Raw genomic sequence first — 11,079 nt, forward strand, 5'->3', positions numbered from 1 at the left:
ACAATGATAAAATAAGATAAAAGTAAAATCCATATAGAACTACACTTTTTTATTTTATTTTAGAATAAGGTTTTTAAACCTTATTAAACTTTATCTATTTGATATTGATTAGAATAAGGTGTTTCAATATTACTACACTCCTTCTATTAGAATATGGTTTTACAAGCCTATAAATAGACATAGTCTACTCCTTTTGTAATCATTCGAATTTGACGTAGTGAATTATCTTCTCCTCTGTCCGTGGTTTTTCCTGAAAAGGTTTCCACGTAAAAATATGTGTGCTCTTTATTTTTCTTTTTCTTTTCTTTACGATACATTGTCATTATCGATGTTCTATTTTTCACAAATTGGTATCTGAGCTTTCGGGTTGTTCATCTCCATCACGGTAATGGCATCTTTGAAGTATGAAATTTCGCTGTTGGATCGCAACACCAGATTCGTGTTGTGGCAGATGAAAATGCCCTGCTAAGGATATATAAGATGCCTTCAACATTGACGGAGGAAGAGAAGAAGCGTAAGGATCGAAAGGTGGTAACACAGTTACATCTGCATTTTTCTAACGAAATTTTACAGGATGTGATGAAGGAGAAGACCGCCACTGCATTATGGAAGAGACTGGAACAAATATGTAAGTTAAAAACTCTAACCAGCAAGTTGCATATGAAACAACATCTTTATGCTCATCGTTTGGAAAAATGTGCGCCATCTGTGCATGAACACTTAACAGTTTTTAAAGAAATTCTCTCAAACTTGGAAGCCATGGAGGTTTAGTATGATAAGGAAGATCTAGGGTTGATTCTACTTTGTTCGTTGCCCCTGTCTTATTCAACCTTTAGAGACATGATTTTATATAGCGGCGAGTCTCTCATAGTTGATGAGGTTTATGATTCTTTGACCTCGTATAATAAGATGAAGCATCTTGTGGTTAAACCGGACTCTCAGGGAGAGGGTCTCATTGTTCGTGGGAGACAAGATCAGAATACTGGTGATGATTGTGGGAAGACACAGGAATAGAATCCTCGTGGTAAATCTAATGGTAGATAAAAGTCTTCAAATAGAGGTAAAACTTGTAACTTCTGTAAGAAGAAAGTGCACATTAAAACTGAGTGCTATAAGCTGTAGAACAAGATCAAAAGGGAGTCTGCGAATCAAAAGGGAAAACAACCAAAAAATCTGGTGAAGCTGATGTTGTAGAAGACTACAGCAATAGTGACCTTCTAGTCGCTTTTGTCAATAATTCTAAAGTGAGTGAGGAGTGGATCCTTGATTCTAGTTGCACCTTCCACATGAGTCCCAATCGGGATTGGTTTACAACTTATGAAACAGTGTCTGAAGGTGTTGTTTTGATGGAAAATAATGTTTCGTGTAAAATCTCAAGTGTTGGAATGACTAAAGTTAAGGTGTTTGACGGAGTTGTCAGAACACTTAGTGACGTGCGAGATGTTCCAAAATTGAAGAGAAATTTAATTCGTTGAGTACTCTTAATACAAAAGGGTACAAATAAATAGCTGAAAGTGGGGTTTTGAAGATTTCTAAAGGTTCCCCGTTGTGATGAAAGGGCAGAGAAAGACTGTCAAGTTATATGTTTTGTAGGGTTCTGCTGTTACTGGTGATGTAGCTATCGCTTCCTCTTCCTTGTCAGATGATGGTGTTACTAGAATTTGGCATATGTGCCTAGGGCATATGAGTGAGAATGGCATGGTAGAATTGAGCAAAAGAGGAGTTCTTGATGGGTAAGGAATTTGCAAATTGTAGTTTTGTGAGCACCGTATTTTTGGGAAGCAAAAGGGAGTTCAATTCACCAGAGGAATCCATTCTGGTCTGTGGGGGTCATCCAGAGTGCCTTCGAGAGGTAGAGCTAATTATATGCTAACACTTATTGATGATTTTTCCAAAAAAGTTTGGGCATTTTTCCTGAAGCAGAAAAGTAATGTGTTTTCTGCATTTAAGTCTTGGAAAACTATGATTGAAAGACAGATAGGAAAACAAATAAAATACCTCTACACAGAAAATGGCTTAGAGTTTTGTTTTGATGAGTTTAATGAACTATGCAAGTCAGAAGAGATTGTGAGACACTTGACAATTCGTCATACTCCACAACAAAACAACATTGCAGAATGAATGAACAAAATGACCGTAGAGAAAGTTCGATGTATGTTGTTGAATGCTAACTTACCAAAGTCATTTTGGGCCAAAGCAGCTTCTACTGCATGTTTTTTTGATCAACCGATCTCCATCCATTGCCATTGAGAAAAAGACTCCACAAGAGGTATAGTCTGGTAATCTTGCTGATTATTTTGATTTAAAGATCTTTGGGTGTCCTGCGTATGCTTATGTTGATAATAGAAAATTAGAATCGAGATCCATTAAATGTGTTTTTCTTGGTTATAAAGTTGGTGTAAAAGGGTATAAGTTATGGTGTCCTGAAAATAAAAAAGTTATGATTAGCAGAGATGTTGTTTTTGATGAAACTACTATGCTACCTAACTTATCTCTTGAAGACTCTTCTAATAAAGAAGATCAAAAGCAGGTGGAACATCAGATTAATCTAGAATCTAAAATAGAGTGGACTCTTGAAGATAGTATAGAAATTTAGAATAGAGTTGCTTCTTCACCACAATACTCTATCACCAAAAATAGAACTAGAAGAGAGATTAAACCTCCAAAGAAGTATGCCGAGGCTGATCTAGTTACTTATGCTTTAAATGTGGCTGAAGATATAGATGCAAACCAAGAGCCATCTAATTATTCGAGGCAGTTAGCTGTGAAGACTCAGAAAATTGGATGGTTGCTATACAAGAGGCGATGGAATCACTTCACAAAAATAGAACATGGCATCTTGTGAAACTTCCTAAATGAAAAAATATTATTCATTGTAAATGGGTGTTTAAAAAGAAAGAAGGGACTCTAGGAGTTGAAGAACCCAAATATAAAACAAGGTTTGTTGCAAAGGTTATAGTCAAATTCCAAGAGTGGACTTTACAAATTTGTTCTCCCCAGTTGTGAAGCATAGTTCAATTCGAGCTTTGCATGGTATTATGGTCATGCATGATTTGGAGCTTGAACAGTTAGATATAAAAACTACATTTTTGCATGGAGAACTTGAGGAGGATATTTACATGCAACAACTAGAGGGTTTTACAGTCTTAGAAAAAGAAGACTATGTTTGCTTGCTGAAAAAGTTCCTTTACAGTTTGAAACAGTCACCAAGACAGTGGTACAAGAGGTTTGATTCCTTTATAACTTCTCATGATTTCAGAAAAAATAGCTTTGACAGTTGTGTTTACTTTAAGAAAAATAGTGGTGGTTCTTTCGTGTATCTACTCCTTTATGTTGATAACATGTTGATAGTAGCGAAATATAAATGAGAGATAAGAAAGGCCAAAGCCCAACTAAGTGAAGATTTGAGATGAAAGATTTGAGACTAGCAAAGAAGATACTTGGTATGAAGATTCTCAGAGATAGAAAAGTAAGTAAATTATACATAAGTCAGAAGGGGTACATTAAGAAAGTTCTTTGCAGGTTCAATATGCAGAGTGCTAAACTTGTTAGTAGTCCTTTAGCAGTCCATTATAGACTTTCATTGGCTTTGTCTCCACAATCAGATGATGAGATTGAGTACATGCCACATGTTTCATATTTTAGTGCAGTGGGATCTCTCATGTATGCTATGGTTTGTTCATATCCAGATTTATCATATGTAGTCAGTGCAGTTAGCAGATACATGGCGAATCTCGGTAAAGAACACTAGAAAGTAGTTCAGTGGATTTTAAGATACTTACAATGTACTACTGATGTTTGCTTACAATTTGGAAGAACTAGAGATGGAGTCATTGGGTATGTTGGTGCTGATTTTGCTAGAGACCTTGATAGAAGAAGATCTCTCACAGGTTATGTATTTACAATTGGAGGTTGTGCAATTAGTTGGAAAGCCACTTTACAAACTACAATCGCTTTGTCTACCACTGAAGCTGAGTACATGGCGATTACTGAGGTTTGTAAAGAAGCCATTTGGTTGAAAGGACTCTTTAGTGAACTTAATGAAGACCTTCAAATCAGTACAGTAGTTTGCGACAATCAAAGTGTCATCTTCCTTACAAAAGATCAAATGTTTCATGAGAGAACAAACCAGATTGATGTTCGGTATCATTTTATTTATGATATTATTGCACATGGTGATATTGTTGTGAGCATAATTAGTAGTCATGAAAATACTGCAGATATGATGACTAAGTCACTTCCAATATCCAAGTTTAAGCATTGCTTAGACTTGGTTGGTGCTCATTGTTGAAGTAAAACCCTTAAGGGTTTTTATGGAAGAGGTGAACTTGTTCGTTAAGAGTTTGTGATGATGAACTTGTTCATTGAGAATTCGTGTCAAGGTGGACATTGTTAGAATTGAGTGACCCGAATCCTTATTAAAATTAAATACAATGATAAATTAAAATAAAAGTAAAATCCATATAGAACTACACTTCTTTTATTTTATTTTAGAATAAAGTTTTTAAACCTTATTAAACTTCATCTATTTGATATTGATTAGAATAAGGTGTTTTAATATTACTACACTCCTTCTATTAGAATACGGTTTTACAAGCCTATATATAGACATAGTCTACTCCTCTTGTAATCATTAGAATTTGACATAGTGAATTATCTTCTCCTCTACCCGTGGTTTTTTCCTGAAATGGTTTCCACGTAAAAATCTGTGTGTTCTTTATTTTTCTTTCTCTTTTCTTTGCGATACATTGTCATTATTGACGTTCTATTTTTCACACATTCGAAATAATTACCTTCAATACACCAACTTATTTTTCTTTCACATGCTATTTTGTACATCTATTTTCTTCCAAGTACATATGCTCTTCTATTTTTTTTCTTTTTTTTTCGCGAGCATTTTGCTGTATGTACAATTTTTTGAGCATTTGATACTTCTCTTCAACTCCCCTAAACTTATTTTTAAAGAATGTTTTGTATAGTACTGAGTCTAGTGTTTGGGACAATTTAAAGATAATTATGAGAGAAGTGAAGCCTAAATATTACAAAGGTTCAAATAAAATTAGGCCATATAGTCTCAAATTTGGGTTTCAAGGGATAAAAATTCATCAAGGTTGGCTTGAAAGGCTTAAATGGTCCAAAAAAAAAGTTACCTAAATCATTTTCAACATTCCGTGCTTCCTAGGATTTCGCCTCAAGAAATTACTAAGTCAATTCTAGAGACTTAAACTTTCATGCATGCCTAGCTTTCCTAAGGAACTAAAATTTTATGGTATGATTTACATACTTTATTAAGAGTTCATTTATGTCATAATTCAGCTAACATTACAATTATTGAAATTATAGAACTTTATTTATACTGAAGTTTAGCATGCTTAACAAAATTTTAAATTTTTTAATAAAATATAACCTAATCATAATTAAAAGAAATATTTATTCTAAGATGAAATAATTTCAATTTTTTGGTCCCCCTACTTAAGATGAACGATGTCCTCATTGTTAGAAGTGAATAGATATTATACACCAGGTAGGACTCTAGAAAAGATGAGGTGAGTCAATTTGACTGCTTAAGTGCCAAGCTCTTTCTAGATTCAATCCTAGACATGTATATATTTATTGTCACACTTCTTATATTAAAAGTTTTTCATTTTTATTCATGATTTCCATCTCTTGTTTTATTATGCAAAAAAAATCCTAATAGATCCTAATCCTAAAAAAATTCCCCCATTTAGTTATTTACAGACCCCTTAGAATCTGACTCATCTTTTCCTTTCCTCGACATTGGAGTCCAGGGTTCGAGTATAAATTCTGGAAATTTAGGCACAAAAAAAAAATGGTTATGAAATATATATTTTAAATGCATATCTACTTGAGTCATCCCGTATTTTTGAGTATCTCCAGTAATCTTATTGCTGCAACTGCATGTGTTGTAGCATAGCGATTATATCAAACTATTCTCTTCGTGAAATGGTGCTAGATGAAGGGACTCTTGATGTAGGACTTAGACAATATGTTAAGGGTGGTTTCAGTTTCGGATATGTGGTTGAGTAGCCGATAGTGAGGTTTAGAGTTGAAGAGGGTGGCGATTTTAAGGATAGTTTAGGTGCAGTAGTTGGTGACTTCGAATAAAGGTGTTCAGGGTGGTGATTTAGGGAGTTAAGGGCTGCGACATTAAGGGGTTAAGTGAGATGCACTATTATTGGGCTACTTAGGAGTGGCGGTGGAGCAAGGTAGGGGTTATAGGTTTGTGTAGAAAAGGGAATTGAACATTTCCCTTCCTAGCAGTGTCTTAAGCCTAATAGTAGCTCCTTTTTGGATCCTAAGCTCATGTACTGAAAGTAAACCAAAAAAAAGAACTCAAAGAAATTTGTGCTTGGGTTAAAACTTAACCCTTATTTAACAAAACAAATACTTAAATTCTTTGGGTTACTTAGAAAAATATTTTTCAAAAAATTACATTAAATTAAACTCCTAGGAAAGAATGGAGAGGTCACAGATGATCCCGCTTAAGTCCCAATCTCCTAGACAGAGTTGTAATTAATGTAATAACCCAAAGAAAATTTTATCTAAGTCTAGCATTTTATTCAAATGAGAAAAACAACTAAAAATATAAAATAATGATAGAGAAAGTGAAGAGAACTCCTTCTATTTTATTCGAGTTCGTCATTGACCATGGTGGTGTCAAATGGCCATTTTTCATACCAACCATAACCATCTAAGAAGTAATCATATTCTTTCCTATCAAACCTGTCCTACATCTTATTAGGGAAAGAAAACTTGCAATGATCTTTCCTGGTGGCATTGTTTAACTTCTTGAAATTCCTACAAATCCTCCAACCCGTGACTTGAACATATGAAATAATCCATCCAATATCCTTCTTGTGGCTTTCCAAAATCACAAGTGCCTCTTCTTTTTGATCTTTGGTGAACTCAACTGAAATAATGATAGGTAAAGTCAAAGATAGACTCAAATAGTCATATTTCAAATAAGGAGACAAAATCTTCAGTTGCAATTCAGCTGGCTCTTCAATCAACGACTTTGGTTGCATATACTCCTTAGATAATAAATCTAATGATTCAAGTGGAACTTCTTGAGTGAATTCCTTGAAATTAGCTTCTAACCAAGCCAAACATTCCATGTTTTCATCATCACTTAGTGAATCCTCCAGTAGAATATGTTCTAACAGATCATTTAAATAATTGAGCTCCAATTCTATAAAAGCCAATGATTCCATATTGAAAATAACATAGCAGTCTTCAACTAAATCTGGGGATTTAGCAGCATCGAAGTCATTAAAAATCACCTCATCATCAAAGATTTCTTTCAATTGAGTATCATTTTGTTGCTTCTGAAATTGTTGAAGATATGGCTGTGGTGGAATCTTAGCTTTAACTAGAAAACACTTTTGTGGAAATTTTTCTATATCCGACAAGGGTGTTAGGTAATCAGAACTAATTGGTTTAGAGTTTACCTCATCAAGCATCACTGAATCTGAATTATGTGATACAGGAGTTTCAACACTTGATTGAACTTCCTCTTTGTCTTGAGTTACAATAGGCTCAACTTGAACTTCATCCAGCTTGAGCTCCAATGTCTTTCCACTTGGCAAAGTGACTACTTTGCAATGTTCTTTGCCCAAAATTCTTGGATTTTCAGTATCGTTGGGAAAAACACCTTGGGGTTTATATCAAATTTCATTGGTTAGCTGACCCATTTGATTCTCTAGATTTCTTAAACTGGCATCATTCTTCTTTATGTATACCTTCAAAAAATTCTCAAGATTACTTGAAGATTTAGTTGGTGGAGGTGGTTGCACTTGTGGAGAATATTCTGCCGGGTAATTTGGTCGAAATGACATAGAAGAGTCACTATGGTCCACCTATTGGTTACTCCATGGAGAAATTGGATGATTCTTCCATGAGAGTTGTAAGAATTTGACTGCGGACCATTCCAATTTTGATTTCCCATGTAATATTTTGACTTTTGATTCGATGGACAATTTTCAAAAAAATAACCATCTCCACATTATTCACAAGAAATATTCTCAAACTAGTTTGGCTACTAACCTGTCAGATTACTATTGAAAAAATTAATAGTTATGTTATTAAGCATAGAAGACATAAAGGATACCTGGGCTGCCAAATAAGTAAGCACATCAACTTCATGTATTCTTGCTATTCGTCTTCCTAAGGTTGCTCGGTTGGTTGGCCAATGATAGTTATTGCTGGCAATTCTTTCAATAATCTCGCAAGCTTCGTTGTAAGACTTAGAAAGAAAGGCTCCATTTGCTGAAGCATCCACCATCATTCTAGTATGAATATTGAGACCAATATAGAAAGTCTCCATTTGAATGCCGTAAGGAATACCATAGTGAGGGCACTTTCGTAATAACTCTTTGAATCACTTGTAAACGGAAAAATATATAAGATTTTTCCTATATAATTCATCACCTTTTTACTGAAAATTGTTGTTAAAACCAAGTAATTGTTTAATAAATTAATGAAATATGTGAAAATATGAAATTAGGACATAGAAATTATTAAAATGTGATTTTATGTTTTATTATATAGTTTTCATGAATAAAATGACATACTTTATATTAATTTAAGCATATTATATTTTTAAGCTATGAAGTGGGCTATCCATGATTAAATTAAATAATAAAATATAATGTTATATTTTAATAATTCATTTTAAATATTTCATTAATAAAATTGGGTTTAATTAATTAAGTAAATTGATTAATTAAAGTGGTTAAATTAATTCATTTGGTCCTCTAAACTATCTGCTATTTTTGACAGGTCTGAGAGTTTTCTTCTAATTGCAAAACCGTCCAAAGTGGGGACCAAGTCAACCCAATTTTCGGCTGCACATGGTTGATTATAAACCAATTTTTGGTTTAATTACATAAGGCCCTTGAAGAGTTAAAGAAATCAGAGATTTACCTGAAGATTTGCTGGAGACCGAGTCTTAGTTCTGAGTTGTTGTGACATTCAAATTGACCAAAAATCAAGGAAAAATCAGCCACATTTCCTCAATTCATGGCCAACCACTCTTGGAGGAGGTTTCAAAGGATGGACACTCCTAATTTTAACAAACTAGCTCCCTTGCCTCACCTATAAATAAAGAGCTCATTTCTCACTTTTTAAATCATCCATCATCCCTCATCCCTCTCATCTTTCATCCTCTCTCTCAACTCTTTTAGCTCTGACGCCTATCATCATCATTGCATAAGGATTTTAGCAAATTAGCCTCTTAAAGAGCCCTTGGTCGGCCACCTTGGAGAACCATCAGCAAAGGAGCAACGCAAAGAAGCGAAGAAGCCTCGTCAGTCAGAGTCTTGGGTAACAGCCACTCTGAATTGGGTTTAATCTTTCTTTTCCTTAATTTAATTTAAAGACGTTTGCTATGAGTTCAATGTTCTTGTTTACAACAATGATAGCTTAAATTTTATTTAAGCTAGGATGATTATTTTGATTAAATAATATTTACGTGATTCATGCTTATAATGTTTGTGCCTCAATCGATCATGTTTTCAAGTAAAATCAAGTTTGTATTTCGTTCATACGTGATAGAAATGCACCTGAATTAGCTGAGCGATCCTTACCAGATGCGGCTAATGGATGCATAATTGAAATGTGCATGCTCAATTTAGATCCTAATCCGATTAAATTGTAAGTTGCATAACAACCCTAACCAGACTCTGTTATCTGCATAGTTTTTAGATTTGTGCGATTAAATTGTTTCAAACCTAACATTGTGTTTAATTTTCCTAAAATCTATTTCATTCATATAGTTTGCATACTTAGGATAAATTGCATTAGGGATCATTGCATTTAGTTTAATATATTTTAATCACCACTTAACTATATTTTTTTATTTTTTCAAATTGTTAATATAATTTTACAAATTAAGTGACTTAGCACAAATACAATCCCTGTAGAGATGATAACTCGATACTTACTTATTACTTGATAATGATTGTGTACACTTGCACAAACCCCAGCGTTACAAGTTTTTGGCGTCGTTGTCAGGGATTGTCAACTATTGCCATAGTCATTTTTTTGTGAAATTATTTATTTTCAATTTGATTTATTTCTAACATTACTAACTTATTCTTTTTAATTTTTTTGATTTTCTGTTCAGGTGTTATGAGCATAGATCGAATTATCGATTTACTCCTTATAGACCCTGGAATTGAGCGAACTTTCAGACAATGAAGATGTGAACGAATAGCTCAAAGAAAAGTTGAGATGGACCTTGGAAATCAGAATCAAGACCAAGGTAATGAAGCCGATTATGTATGAAATCCCATCCTTATTGTTGATGATAGGGATCGATGCATCAGATAATATGCTGTGCCACTTTTTAGCAAGTCAAACCCAGGAATTAGAAGGCTAGATATTGAGGCAACCTAGTTTGAATTGAAACCAATGATGTTTCAAATGATACAAATCGTGGCCAATTTAGTCGTATGTCCACGGAAGATCCACATCTCCACCTTCAATTGTTTATGGAGGTGAGTGATTCATTCAAGATTGCCAGTGTGACTGAAGACACACTGAGGTTGAAGTTGTTTCCATACTCCTTGAGAGATCGAGCACGAGCATGGCTCAATTCATTGCCACCAAGTTCTATATCTACATGGCAAGAATTAGCAAAGTGATTTTTGGTTAAGTATTTCCCACCTAGCAAAAAAGCTAAGTTGAGGAACGAGATCACAACTTTCCAACAATTGGATGACGAGTCTTTGTATGAGGCTTGGGAGCAATTCAAGGAGTTACTTCGTAAGTGTCCTCATCATGGGATTCCTCACTGTATCTAGTTGGAGACATTTTATAATGGTCTCAATGCACATACAAGATTGATGGTAGATGCTTCTGCGAATGGTGCAATTTTTTCTAAGCCTTAGGCTTATGAGATTATTGAGAGGATCGCGAGTAATAACTATCAATTGCCAAAAAATTGAACAGCTTTAGGAAGATGAGTAGTCGGAGTTCATGAAGTTAACTCTCTCACTTCGTTATCGACTCAGGTATCGTCTATTTCCTCTATGTTAAAACAGTTAACTGCTAATAGTA

The 11,079-nt window shown here is 34.3% G+C and overlaps 1 non-coding gene across 1 annotated transcript; it reads right to left on the reverse strand.

Moving 5' to 3' along the window:
* Positions 1 to 10,700: 10,700 nt before the first annotated feature.
* LOC128040030 (small nucleolar RNA R71) lies at positions 10,701 to 10,807 on the reverse strand. The gene has a single exon (XR_008194690.1). It is a non-coding gene; the product is annotated as a small nucleolar RNA R71 (small nucleolar RNA).
* Between the last annotated feature and the right edge of the window lie 272 nt (positions 10,808 to 11,079).

This window comes from Gossypium raimondii, chromosome 3 (assembly GCF_025698545.1).
Source record: "Gossypium raimondii isolate GPD5lz chromosome 3, ASM2569854v1, whole genome shotgun sequence".
Taxonomy (NCBI): domain Eukaryota; kingdom Viridiplantae; phylum Streptophyta; class Magnoliopsida; order Malvales; family Malvaceae; genus Gossypium; species Gossypium raimondii.